This window comes from Callithrix jacchus, chromosome 5 (assembly GCF_049354715.1).
Source record: "Callithrix jacchus isolate 240 chromosome 5, calJac240_pri, whole genome shotgun sequence".
In the NCBI taxonomy this organism is placed as follows: domain Eukaryota; kingdom Metazoa; phylum Chordata; class Mammalia; order Primates; family Cebidae; genus Callithrix; species Callithrix jacchus.
This window is the reverse complement of record NC_133506.1, coordinates 16234426-16249798: the sequence shown is the minus strand read 5'-3', so window position 1 is coordinate 16249798 and position 15373 is coordinate 16234426.

Sequence of the window (15373 nt, the reverse complement as noted above, 5' to 3'; positions counted from 1 at the left end):
TAAAGGATTACAACCCGGAAGGAGATGAAAGAAATGTTCCCATAAAAGACAATGAATTTCCTTTCCTCCACTTTAGGATGCTTGCATGGGAGAAGAATTAATAACGCTGCCCACTGTTTTTCTTCCTAGAATTTCCAAGTTTCCAAGTCAGGAGGTAAGAAAGTCTCTAAAATGTCTAAATTAAAAATAATTTAAACTGGAGCTTTAAATTATACCAATCTGATAATTTTTTCCTTTTTGAGACAGGGTCTCACTCTGTTGCCCAGGCTAGAGTGCAGTGGTGCGTGTGATCAAGGCTTACTGCCGCCTCGAACTGCCAGACTTATGCATTCCTCCTGCCTCAGCCTCTTGAGTGGCGGGGACTACAGATATGTGCTACGTATCTTGCTATTTTTATTTTGTCAGTAGAGATGGGGTCTCATTATATTTCCCAGGCTGCTCTTGAACTCCTGGGCTCAAAGGATCCTCCTGCATCAGCCCCCCAAAGCACTGGGATTAGAGTCATATGTCATCACAGCCAGCCTGACTTTTTTTTTTTTAATAACAAAGAATAGAAAAACCTCACTAGTTACCACCAATATTGAGGTTTTTTTTTTCTTTCTGAGCATATACAAAAAAAACCTTACATTTCTCATCCTCTTGGAGTTAGGCATAGCTTGGTTTCATTTGTGGCCAATAGACTATAAGAAAAAGTGACAAGTGATTTTTTTTCATTTGAGAAAGTAAAAATCCTCCAGTGTTGTCTTTCCCTGCTCTGGTCCCCTGAAAATATACATATTAGATTAAACTGAGTCATGAAATATAAGCAGGCTGAATCTCTGAGTCACCTCTTGGAAGGGAGGTGTCCTGGAGTTCTGCTGGGCCCACAGCAAATTTTCTGTGAGTAATAAACCTTTGTGAAATCACTGGGATTCCTAGTTAATTTGTAATGACAGGATAATTTAAGCTATTCTGACTCATGTAGGCACTGAAACTGGAAGAAGGGGGCTCTCATAACATAAACCTAAAATGTTTGGTAGAGGCTTGTCAGTCAGGTGCTGAACAACTGGGTAATGTATATACGAGTCTGCAAAGACAGTGATGCATGTATTACAGGAGCAAAATATTTCTTAAAACGGTTATCAGTGATACCTTGGGACATGTACTAGATTTTGATTATTGCTCTAATGAATTACCACAAACTTAGGCTGAGAGCAACACAAACTTACTACCTTAAAGATCTGTTGTGCAGGAGTCCTATGTGAGTCTCAGCAGGCTGAAATGAAGGTGTCGGCAGGTTGCTTTCTTTCTTCAGTCTCCAAGGGAGAATCCGGTTTTTTGCACAGTTGGGTTGTTGGCAGAATCAGTTCCTTGCAGTTATAAGATTGAGATTTATGTTTTCTTGCTGACTGTAAACTGAGGTCTGTTCTGGCTTCTAGAAGCTATCACATTCCTTGACTTGTTATCCCCTTCCTCCGCCACCAAAGCCAGCCAGGGAAGATACAGGCATACGTGTTCTATTTGTTTCACTTTATTGCACTTTACAGATGAGAGTGTGTGTGTGTTTTAATAAATTAAAGATTTGTGACAATCCTGCATCAAGCACATCTGTCGGCTCCATTTTTCCAGTGTGTTGTCACTCTGTGTCTCTGTGTCACATTTTAGCAATTCTCACAATATTTCAAACTCTTTCATTATTTATAGGATGATCTGTGATCAATGATCTGTGATGTTACTATTGTAATTGTTTTGAGGTGCCACAAACTGTACCCATATAAAGTGATGAATTTAATTAATGAATGTTGTGTGTGTTTTGACTGCTTTACCAACTGCCCATTCCCCATCTCTTTTCCTTTCCTCTGGCCTCCCTATTCCCTGAGACAACAAGAATGAAATTGGGCCAGTTAGTAATCTAACAATGTCCTCTAAGTGTTCAAAGTGAAAGGAAGGGTCACATATCTATCGCATTTAATAAAAAACCAGAAATGATTAAGCTGAGTGAGGAAGGCATGTCAAAAGCAGGGACAGGCCGAAAGTGAGGCCTCTTGCACCAGTTAGCTAAGTTGTGAATGCAAAGGAAAAGTTCCTGAAAGAAATTAAATAACTCCAGAGAACATACAAATGTTAAGAAAGAAAAACAGACTTATTGCTTATCAAAAGAAAGTTTACGTGGTCTGGACAGATCAAACCAACCCAATATTCCCCTTAAGCCAAAACTTAACCCAGAGCAAGGCCCTAATCGTCTTCATCCTAAGACAGAGAGGTAAAGAAGCTGCAAAAGGAAAGTCTGAAATTAATGCAGCAGGTAACATTAAGTTGAAATCAATGTTCATTTACCATTTCAAAAATCCTAGGGCTAGGCCAGGCATGGTGGCTCAGCATTGTAATTCCAGCACTTTGGGAAACTGAAGTGGGTGGATCACTTGAGGTCAGGAGTTTGAGACCAGCCTGACCAACATGGCAAAACCCTATTTCTATTAAAAATACAAAAATTAGCTGGGTATGCCTGTAGTCTCAGCTACTCAGGAGACTGAGACAGGAGAATTGCTTGGGCCTGGGAGGCAGAGGTTGCAATGAGCTAAAATCATGCCACTGCACTCCAGCCTGAATGACAGAGCATGACTGTCTAAAAAAAAAAAAAAAAGCTTAAGGCTTTTAAAAATTATGTTAAATCTCTGCCTGTGCTCTGTAAATGAAAGAACAAAACCTAGACAACAGCACATCTGTTTATAGCATGGTGTACTGAATATTTTAAGCCCACTTTTGAGACCTCTTGTTCAGAAAAAAAGATTCCCCTTAAAATATTGCTACTCATTGACAATGCACCTGGTCACCCAAGAGCTCTGATGGGGATGTACAAAGAGATTAACATCATTTTCATGCCTGCTAATACAACATCTAATCTGCAGCCCATGGATCAAGGAATCATTTCAGCTTTCAAGTCTTATTATTTAAGAAATACATTTTGTAAGGCTACAGCTGCCAAAATTAGTGATTCCTCTGATGAATATGGGCAAAGTAAATTGAAAACCTTTTGAAAAAGATTTGCCATTCTAGATGCCATTAAGAACATTTGTGATTCATGGGAAAAGGTAAAAATATCAACATTCACAAGAGTTTAGAAGAAATTCATTCCAACCTTTATGGATGACTTTGAGGGGTTTAATACTTCCATGGAAGAAGTCCCTGCAGATATGGTGGAAACAGCAAGAGAGCTGGAATTAGATGTGGTGCCCAAAGATGTAACTGAATTGCTGCAATCTCATGACAAAACTTGAACAGATAAGCAGTTGCTTTTTATTTATAAACACAAAAAAGTATTTTCTTGAGATGAAATCTACTGCAGATGAAGATAGATGCTGTGAGTATTGTTGGAAAGACAGGAAAGGATTTAGAATATTCCATAAAGTTAGTTGATAAAGCAGTGACTTGGCTGAGAGAATTGACTCCATATTTTAAAAATTAAATTCTGGATATTAAACCTTCAGATTGACTCCAATTTTTAAAGGAAATTCTACTGTGGGTAAAATGCTATCAAACAGCATTGCATCCTTAGAGAAAACATTTGCGAGAGGAAGAATCAATCAATGAGGGAAATTTCATTGTTGTCATATGTTTTAATAGTGCCACAGCTACCCCAACCTTCCTTCAGCAACCACCAGCCTGATCAATCAGTGGCCATCAACATTGAGGCAAGACTCTCCACCAGCAAAAAGATTATGGGTCATTGAAGACTCAGATAATCATAAGCATTTTTACCAATTAAGCATTTTTAATTAAAGTATGTACATTTTTCAAACATAATTCTTTTGCAAACTTAATAGATTACAGTGTTGTGTACGAAATTTTATGTGCACTGGAAAATTTTAAAAATTGTGTGACTCACTTTATTGTGATATTTGTTTTAGGGTCCCCAACCCCAGGGGCCACCAATTGGTGCCTCAGGAACTATTAGGAACCAGGCTGCACAGCAAAAGGCAAATTGCAGGCAAAGGAGCATTACCACCTGAGCGCCAACTCTTGTCAGATCACCTGGAGTATGAACCCTACTGTAAACTGCTCATGGGAGGGATCCAGGTTGTGTACACCTTATGAGAATCTAGTGCCTGATGATCTGTCACTGTCTTCCATTGCCCCGAAATGGGACTGTCTAGTAGGAAAACAAGCTCAGGGCTCCCACTGATTCTACATTATGGTGAGTTGTATAATTATTTCATTCTATATTACTATGTAATAATAATAGAAATAAAGTGCACAATAAATGTTATGTGCTTGAATCATCCCCAAACCATCCCAGCTCTGCCACTGTCCCGGGTCCAAGGAAAACCTGTCTTTCATAAAACCAGTCCCTGGTGCCAAAAAGGTTGGGGACTGCTGGTCTAGAGTCAAACACGTAACTCTGAGGTGTGCCTGTATAGTCTATGTTGTTTTCCCTGGCTTACTTTTTCTGTGTGGAATCCCTTTGACTTTTATGCCTCTGCTCTTAAATAACTCATGTCATTAGATTGGGACCACCTGGATAATTTCCCCATTTTAAGGTTAGCTGATCAGCCACCTTAATCCATCCACAGCCTTAATCCTCCCCGACCCTTTATTCTTATTTTTATTTTTTGCAGTCTCGCTCTTTCACCCAAGCTGGAGTGCAGTAGCCAATCTTGGCTCATTGCAACCACCACCTCCTGGGTTCAAGCAATTCTCCTGCCTCAGTCTCCCAGATAGCTGGGACTACCGGCATGTGCCACCACGCCCAGCTAATTTTCTTTTGTATTTTGAGTAGAGACGAGATCTCACCATGTTGGCCAGGTTTGTATCGAACTCCTGACTTCAGATGATCCACCTGCCTCCGCCTCCCAAAGTACTAGGATTATAGGCGTGAGCCACCACACCTGGCCTTAATTCCCTTTTGCCACATAAAAGAACATATTCACAGGTTCCAGGGATTAGGATGCAAATATCTTTCACAGCCATTGTCTGCCTAACCCAGGAGTCATATGTACCTAATAAACTGGTAGCTCTGGAGGAAGAAGATGAAAACTGCAGGAGTTGATTGCAATTGACTATATTTGGCACAGGTGCTACAAAAAAGCAATGAGCTCAGAAAACAATTGCCAATTTGCAAGTAAAAATGAGAGGAAACAGAGATTCTAGAAATTCAGGACCTTGTAATTTTGGAAAAGCCCTCTGCTTCCAGTTCCTAAACAAACAGATGGAATTTTAAAAAAATAGGTCGAGCATGATGGTCCATGCCTGTAATGCTAGCACTTTGGGAGGCCTAGGTGGGTGGATCACTAGGTCAAGAGATCGAGAGCATCGTGGCCAACATAATGAAACCAAGTTTCTACTAAAAATACAAAAATTAGCTGGGGGTGGTGTTTCACACCTGTAGTCCCAGATACTTGGGAGGCTAAGACGAGAAAATCACTTGAACTCAGGAAGCGGAGGTTGCAGTGAGCTGAGATGGCACCACTGTGCCACTGCACTCCAGCCTGGTGACCAAGTGACACACTGTCTCAAAAAAAAAAACAAAAAACTTGATGTAACAAAATAGCAGGATAAACTTTCAGTTGATTAAAAGACCTCAAGGCAAAGAAAAGACTACGGGTATGGTTTTTTGTTGTTGCTTTTCAAATGGAGTTTCACTCTGTCGCCAGGCTGGAGTGCAATGGCACAGTAATCTCGGCTCACTACAACCTCCACCTCCTGGGTTCAGTCGATTCTTATGCCTCAGCCTCCTGAGTAGCTGGGATTACAGGTGCATGCCACCTCGCCCAGCTAATTTTTGTGTTTTCAGTACAGATGGGGTTTCATCACTTTGCCCAGGCTGGTCTTGAACTCCTGACCTCAGGTGATCCACCCGCCTCAGCCTCCCAAAGAGCTGGAATTACAGGCGTGAGCCACTGCGCCTGCCCTAGGGGTATGGTTTTGAGTAAAACTTTTTAGTTGGATAAAATGATTCAAGGCAAAGATAACAGGAAGTGGGCAGCCTTCTTACTGAACCCCTGTAACCATAAGGTAGGCCCCATTAAGTTGAAAATGAGACATGGCATCTAAGTCAGTGAAGCAAATAGGGCTTCAGAATCATAACCAAGACATTCATTTTAGTAATTTAGTCATTTTAGTCATTGCAGGCAATTAGATCATAAGCTTGCTAGGTTTGGGGGAAGAATTGCTAAGAAAATATAAACCTGTGACTATTTCAGGTATAAAGCAACCTGAAGAGAGTCTTTTCCCAAATATCAATTTCAGATGTGGCTGAAAAGAATGATGGAATAGGAAGAAGCTTCATAGGTCACAGTTCATAGTCACAGATCCCACAGACAAGTTGCTGATCAAGGAATATTTCCCACCCAGGAAAAGGCCAGGACTAGGGCAAGTGAGGCATTTGCGTGAGACACAAAAAATATACTCAGGCATGAAAATGACTAATGCTTTAATACAATATACAGTCCCCACTACAAGCCCCCTATGAATACTTGAAACCTCAGATAGTACTGAACCTATATATGCTATGGTTTTATTCCAGACATACATACTTACGAAAAAGTTTAATTTATAAACTAGACACAGATTGTTGTTAAGAGACTCATAATAAAATAGAGCAATTGTAAAAATACACTATGATAAATTTATGTGAATGTGGTCTCTTTCTGTCCCTTTGTCTCTCTCTCTCTCCAAAATAGTGTAATGTTTTAGATTTGTAGTTGACCAAGGGTAACTGAAACTGAAGAAAGTGAAATTGCTGATAAAAGAGGACTGTTGCTGTAATTAAAAAATAAAAATTAATGCGGATAAACACATGATAAATGAAATACAAGAAATACCTTTAAATAAAGATAGAATTTATTCTTTTTTTTTCTTTGAGATAGAGTCTTGCTCTGTCACTCTGGAGTGCAGTGGTGAGATCTCAGCTCACGGTAACCTCACTTGAACCTGGGTTCAAGTGATTCTCCTACCTCGGTCTCCTCAGTAACTGGAATTACAGATGCCCACCACCATGCCTGGCTAATTTTCATATTGTTAGTAGAAGCAAAGTTCCGCCATGTTGGCCAGGCTGGTCTTGAACTCCTTACCTCAGGTGATACACCCACCTTGGCCTCCCAAAGTGCTGGAATTACAGGTTTGAGGCACAGTGCCCGGACTGACAGCATTTTTTCTTGAAGAATCCAAGTTTGAGCAAGGTGATAAGCAGCAGCCCAACCTAATATTTCATGTTGATATGATTAAGAAGCAAACAGAAAAAGACTAACTTTTCCAGTTTCTCACTGCTTTTTATTTTACAGATAATGATTACTTAAGATTCACTAATTGGCTCTTAATTCCACACCTATCATCATCATCAAATTTCAGTGCATAGGTGTAACTCAGTGATTTATTCCTGACGTTTTATAAAATTTGAATTTCTTTTTACTGTCAAATCATGCTTTAGAGCTGTTTTAACTTCTGCCTTCTTCTTCTTCAAGTGGCAGCATCTTTTAAGCTACTAAATTTCTCTGTCCTTAGGTTAATCTCCTAAGGAGTTAAGGATCTACATTTAATTGTGAAAGGAAAATACACATTTAATTGTGAAAGGAAAATAAAAAACCCAGGACCTCAATTCACTATGCCAAAAGGAAAAAATTAAACTGAAAGTTGAGTCATGAGAGAAACTGCCTTTCCTTTTGTTCCTAAGCAGATAGCTACAGGTAAAATATCTCTATAGGTAGCTCTCTGTTCACCGTATCTTAAAGTGCCCATTCACCGAGCACAAGACAAATGCATAATTGATGATATCCCCACCTGCTCTTTTTCTCTAGAAACATATGGATGACCATACCCTCCCTCTTTCCCCTCCAGCCCACTTTTCCCCTTTATGTATTGAAGACCTCAAAGCATCTTTGAAGAAAGGCATGGACCACAGACAGTTTCTGTGATTCCCTGTTTTTTTTCTCTCAGGCATTGTCCTTAACCGTGGTAAAATAAATTTCTAAATTGATTGAGACCTATCCCAGATACTTCTTGGTTTACAAAATAGACTAGGATAGTTTATTTAATTTAAAAAATTTTTTATTTCAATAGTTTTGGGGGGTACAGGTGGTTTTTGGTTATGTGGATAAGTTCTTTAGTGGTAATTTCTCAAATTTTACTGCACCTGTTACCCAAGCAGTGTACACTCTACCCAATATGTAGTCTTTTATCCCTCACCCCACTCCCAGCCTTTCCCCTACCCCAAATAGACTTTGGGGAAAGTCCATTACATCATTCTTACGCCTTCATGTCCTCCTAGCTTAGCCCCCACTTGTAAGTGAGAACACACAGTATTTGGTTTTCCATTCCTGAGTTACTTCACTTAGAATAATGACCTCCAGATCCATCCAAGTTGCTGCAAAAGACATTATTTTGTTCCTTTTTATGAGTAGTATTGAGTAGTATTCCATGGTGTATATGTACCACATTTTCTTTATCCAGTCATTGGTTGATAAGCACTTAGGTTGGTTCCATATCTTTGCAATTGCAAACCGTGCTGCTATAAACATGCATGTGCATGTGTGTTTTCCATATAATGACTTCTTTTCCTTTGAGTAGATACCCAGTAGTGGGATTGCTGGATGGAATGGTAGTTCAGCTTTTAGTTCTTTAAGAATCTCCATGCTGTTTTCCATACCACTATGGAAATCTAATTTGCATTCCCACCGGCAGTTAAGTGTAGGGTAGCTCATTTTTAATCATTATGTCATAGAATCACTGATCATTGATTTATTGTTATTATTTGGTTTTCATTTTGTATACCCACAAGCTTCTTAAGAACTTTCTTGTTCTTAGAAGCCTAGGAATAGTAAAATTGTTGATGGTTCCTACACATTTGGGCAGGTAGCCATGCAACTTTCCAAAGTGACTCCTTTTAAAAGTTATTCCTCTGAATTCAAAAGGGAAACAGCCTAAGAAGAGGTCTGATTTATCCCAAATACACTTTTCTGACAGTTTGTTGCTTTTGAAGGTCTATAATCTATCTAGGAGGCCTCAGAGGGAAACAATGTTATGGTCTCAAAAAAGGTCAGGAACAGCTAATTTACAGATGAAATAAGAGAAAAATGTCCATCCTCACTTATGGTAATTAATATAAAAAGCGAAAACAAGTTAACATCTTTCACTGACTGAATTGGCAAAGGAGTCCTTAAATGACCACACTTACCACAGATGAAACACTCTCTAGCCTGGCTAAGGGAAGTGTAAATATTCCTGAATAGTTTGTAATACTTATATACTCTGTCACTGTAAGTTCACTTAGAGTAATCTCTTCAAAATATATAATTGGTTGCAAGGACAATGACTTATATACTAAAATATTCATTTCAGTGAAAGATGAGTTCTGAAAAATAAATTGAAATGAACCTAAATGTCCGACTATAAAAGCATGGTTGCATGCATTATGGAGCAGTCCAGATTCTTTGAAAAGTTGGGATTTTGGTATCTCTGACCTAGATTCTTCTCCCAGCTGTAAAACCTCAGGCAAATCAATTATTCCCTCTGAATATGTCTCTGAATATCTCATCTGAAAAGTTCAAACAATACTTAATACTCATAGATGTTGGATGACAAAGGCTTCTTATAAAAAACAAATCACTCTCCACTTTTAGATTTCTCTAAGCAGGCATCTAGAGGTATCCTGTCCAATGCAGAAGTCACTAGCTATAGATAACTATTTATATTAAATGTATTAAAAAGAAATATAATTTGAGCTTTAGTTCTTTAGTCATACTAGCCATGTTTCAAGGGCTCAGGAGCCACATGGTGATAATGGCTACCTCCTTCAGTTCTTCCGTGTAGCCCAAGACCACATAGTTTTGTTTTCGTGACTCACTTACCTGGGTCTGAATCCAGCTCAGGTTCTTTCAAGCCTGATGACCTGGGGTAAACACATAAATTCTTGGAGTCTCATTTACTCATCTATAACAGGGAGAAAATGAAAATACCTAGATCGTGGATTGTTTTGAGAATGAGAAAGTTGTTCCTGGCCCCTAAGAACTCAGTTGCAGCTGTGAGGATAAGCCTTTCCCTCCAGTCATTTCCTACAGGCTGCCATCTTGCTACTGAGTTGGCTTCCCAATGATCCGGATAACTAGGAAAAGGCACACTGACAGTGTGTAAGATGCTATGCAAGCTAGAAAGTCTCCCATTTTAGTCTTGTGAGCTTGAGAACTCTGAGTCAATCCTTTGAGGCTGATCTATTGCATGCGCCAGCAAAACTGAGTTTCTGAAAATGCGCACTTAGGACCATACTCAGTCATATCACAGCAGAGGAGAGATCAGTCTCCTTAGAGAAATCTACTTTCCTGGGTTGCTTTAGCTACAGCCTACACAATAGTCAGACAGTTTTGTGATTTATTTATATCCATCATCCCATGCATCTTCCTTATGTGGACCAATTTTCATCTTAAGGATGCGTTTATAGCTACCCTTAATCCTTTTGCTTTGCATCATTTTATACAGAAATAATGCAGTAAGAGTAAATTTTCAAAGAAGACAAAGCAAAACCAAAAAAAACCCTTTACTCATCAAGGTCAAAAGTAGCATCTGGAACAATTATCCACACTAAATGCCTTACAAAAAACCATGAACCCAAATTTCCCCTCTCTTGTTTTCTTTCCCTGTCTTTTTAGCCACTTTTAAATCATTATCTGATGATTACAGTTTCTCTATATTTCCCCTACCTCCATCAGATATTGCTTTAAGGGGGGAAAAAAATCTAATAACCTCATTCATATTAAGATGTAAATTAGCAATTCCCTGAAAGGCTGAATAGGGTCTCTCCCACGGGAATTTATATTTTAATGTGAACCAAAGGACCATAAGTATAAAAGCATAATTTCAGGGATCAGAAAGTTAAGTAAAGAAGGTCGCTCAAGGAGGCTATAGGTATTTCTCAAGCCTACATATGTGGCAGACACTGGGCAGTGGCGCACAGCAAGACCTGGGAGGAACAGACAGAAATTGAGGACCAGGCTGAACATTGTGGATGCTCCAGGGTGAGCCACAGCAAAGTGGGAGGTGGAGCGTGGGATGGGAAGGCTTAGTTGTAGGTGAAAGTCAGGGGCTTAGCTCCTCCAAAGGTCAGTGTAGAAGGCACAGCAAGAGGAAGCGACTAGGAGTCCTGGCAGACTGGAGGGGATCTGGCAACAGGCAACATCCAGACAAGCAGACAGCAGTGCCAGGAAGCATAGACTCCACTGCAACTTTGAGGCTTAAGGAAGGCTTAGTGTTTCAGAGAACCAGGATGAGAAATTCTGAAACCGAGTTCTAGAGGCATGGGGGTACCAGCCAGAAAACCAGAGTGAAGAGTCTCGTTGTCCTGTAACACCTGGGACACTAATAATTCATCCACCCAATTTCATGGCTCCAGTACTCACTCAAAAGTAGATTTTATCCTGCCCCAGTGGTTTAGAACAAATGGGCCATGGCTTTGACTCTGACAAACACTTTTTTCACCCCACTGCAGTCCAGGCCTTACCTATTTTCCAGGACTGACCTCCACTCACTTCTCAGCACTGGATTTTTTCCAATGTGTGATTTTGGAGCGTCTGGCTGCTTGCTATTCTGACTGTCTTTCTCATGCTTTGTAGCTTCGGTTCTTCTTGCCCTAGTCTTTCATTCCTGTTTCTCTTTCTATTCTGACTTCCTTCTATTCTCTGCACTGGCTCTAGTTCCTGTTTCTTAGCCTCACTTCTCTCATAGTAATGTATGTTCCACACAGCTTAATCAAAAGATGCCTCTGACCAGTGTCCAAACTCTCTCCCTCCTCCCAAGTCAATCTTAGCCAACTGTGTCTCAATGACCATTAGTGGGAGCCCTGAAGAAACATGAAGTAGGAAGAATCTAGCCCACACGTGTCAGTTAAATAATGCAAAGAGGAGTTCTCTTTAGTAGCCTGAGTCTTTCACCTCTTAGAAGATCATCAGCAGGACACAGAATCCACTGGTCTAATCAGCTCTTCTACTGTTTCAGGACCTATCTCAGATGTCACAAGTCTCCCTGGACCACACAATAAATTTGGCAAAGATTCTGAAGTTCTATTTCTATTTTCTCTTTTTTCGGCTGTATTATCCGGGTATTTTTATTTTTGATGGCAATAATAGCTATATAACAAACAGTCCCCAAATCTAAGTGACTCAAAGGAACATTTACATTTCTTTTGCGATTCCTTTCCTGCAGCTTGCTGGACCATCAACTGAAGGCTGGCTGAGTCAGCTCTGCTTCAGGCTGCAGACTGGGTTTAGATTTTCTCCATATGCCTCTCATTCAAGGACCCAGCATGAAGAAAAAGAGACTACTTGGGACATGTTCTCCTCATGGCAAATGGCAGAAATACAAGAGAGCAAGCAGAACTAGATGAGCACATTCAAAACCTTTGGACAGATATGGTACAGATTATGACTTCTCACATTCCATTGACAAAGCAAGACACATGGACAAGCCAAAAGTCAGTAGATTGTAGAATAGTATACTCTGCTAAAAGTGAACCACGACATGACCCCAGGGCAAAGATAGGGTTGTGAAAAAACAATACAATCCACAACATTGTCCTAAATAGTGACACTGTAACAATAAAATTATATTATGAGGGAAAGCTACACTTCATTAAATGCTTTCTTTGGGCTGGCCAATGGGCTAAGCTCTCTATATGCATTATCTTATCCATGCTATTGACAATTTTCAAAATCTAATATCTTTTTATCTCCCATGTGTTAGATGAGGAAACTTAGGAACAGATGGTAAAGTACACACTAACAACAGTAGAGAAACAGTTATGAACTCATAGCCACTAAACACTGCATCAATTTTCAAGCCTTTTTTGCTATGCATAATATAATATAATATTCAACTAAAGTTGCTTTAATGATGTATTTAATTACTTATTGTGCAAGAAGCCTAGAGAAAGGGGATTACAGGTGTGGTTCCCAGTGGTTCATTGGTATCTCCCAAGAATCCAAGGGCTTCTTTGTTTCTATTCTGTCATCATGGTGGTGTTGCACCTTCATACCACCAAGAGGCAATCTTATGCAGATGACAACTTCCAAAATATTCCCATCATGCGTCCCTTTATTGAAGTCCTCACAGGACACTTTCTATCATATCCCATTGGCCAGAATTACATCACATCCTAAAAGCTAAACCAATCACTTGACAAGAGATAAACAACCCAGATTCACTTAGACAAATTATCATTTCTCCCTCTGGATTTAGGAGAATCCCAGCCTTTTTAACAGGCTGTTCCTCGGAGGGAGGCAGATAACATTGGCATTCTGTTAATGAGGAAGAAAGAAAAGAAAGGCTGTTGGATTGGCAATCAAAACGTCTTCACCCTCTCTTACTATGTCCCGTCCACCATGATGAGTCCCCTGCCTGTATTGACTCATCCAATACGCTCAATGGCTTTGTGATTTTAAAGGCTCTCAATTTTCTATTTCATTCTGAAAACTGAAGTAAACTTTGCAAGATCACTCAATAATAAATGACAGAGCCAAAATTTGAAACTTGAATCAAAATTACTTTCCAAAGCCAGAGTTCTTAACCAAAGTCTAGATATTTCTGCACTATGTTAGTTGTAAGAGATATATATTATATATATATAGTCACATTTTAATATCTGTGAAATCAGAATGCACTAACAACCAATGACGTCTTAAAGTCTCACTGCCCACATTTCTTTTCCCTTAAGGGTACAGTAATTCCTGCTTATCCACACTGGATATGTTCCAAAACCTCTTAAGTCACGGATAATACTGAATTCTGTATATACTATGTTGTTTTCCAAACATACATACCTATGATAAAGTTTAATGTATAAAGCAGGCACATTAAGAGATTAAAAACAATAAGTAGCAATAAAATAGAACAATTATAACAATATGCCAGCCTCACTACTCTTGTGCTTTCAGGCCATTATTAAGTAAAATAAGGGTGACCTGAACGAAAGCATTGTGATACCTCCACAGCTGATGTGATCATTGAGACGGCTTCTAAGTGACCAATGGGCAGGTAGCACGTACAGTGTGGATACACTGGACAATGTCGAGAAATGATTCTTGTCTCGAGCACGATGGAATGGGTTAGGCAGAAATTTCATCACACTACTCAAAATGGTATGAAATTTAAAACTTACACATTTTTATATCTGGAATTTTTTTTAAATATTTTTGGACCATGGTTTAACACAGGTAACTGAAATCATGAATATGGGGGCTACTGTACATAAAATAATGTAATGATGTGCCTTACAATCAAAGGCATGGCTATGAAGAAATATTACACTTCCAAGTCAAGATAGGATTTTATAAAGCAAAGCCAAATTGTCCAGCCCATGTGTCCAAAATGCCAGTGCCCTGATTAATCACTACTAGGAATATGCAGGAGGGACCAAGTTCCCCTGGTTGTCAGGGCAAAGGGAGGTTCAGACACAAGTAAAAGTTAGACACACTAATGACATATTCTTCCTTTTATGAGTTACAACCCAGAATGACATCCTCTCATGGGCAATTGTCTCTGCCTTGTATTGGACCTTGAAAACACATGAAAAAATAAGATAGGGAGCCATGCCAGTACCTCTTTTCTCCAGCGGACACACCTGCCTTGAGATCATGGTGCCTTTTATCTAGAACCTTATCCTGACTGGGACCTTAATGCATTCTGACCATATAACACCAGCAGCCACACCCTTCACCACCACATTCCTGCCACCTGATTGGCCCAGGAGAAGACCTGCCTCCCATCTTCCCATACAATCAAAGCCTTCTCTGTTCATGAACATATTGTTACACTCCTGCAAGTCTGGGCCTCCCTCTAATTTACCCCTTTCCCTGCCCCTTTTGCTTCCACAATCTCCACAGTCACTTGGGGTGAATTAATCTCTCCTGATCCTTCTGCTCTGCTCTGGAATCTTGTGCCAGATCTGCCATGAGCACAGGGAATTTGCTTATTTATTTATAGAAATGTGTCTCACTCTGTTGTCCAGGCTGGAGTGCAGTGCATTATCTGCAGCCTCAAAATCCTGAGCTCAAGTGGTCCTCCTGCTTCAGCCTTGCAAGTAGCTAGATGGGACTATAAATATGTGTCACCATGCCTGGCTGAGTTTGAAATATTTTGTAGAGACAGCATCCTGGTGTTTCCCAGGCTGGTTTCCAACTCCTGGCCTCAATTAATTCTCCCACCTTAGCTTCCCAGAGGGGTAGGATAACAGGCATGAATCACCAAGCCCAGCCAAGCAGGGGGCATTTAAATGGCTCTAAGGCTGTAGCTAAGGTATCCTCACCAGTGCATTTATTGGTGTGCATCCTGAGGGGGAAATTATGAAAAACACTTTAGGTACACATGGATGAAAGGTACACAAACTCTTCTCAGATAAGACAGGCTTGCAAAAGAC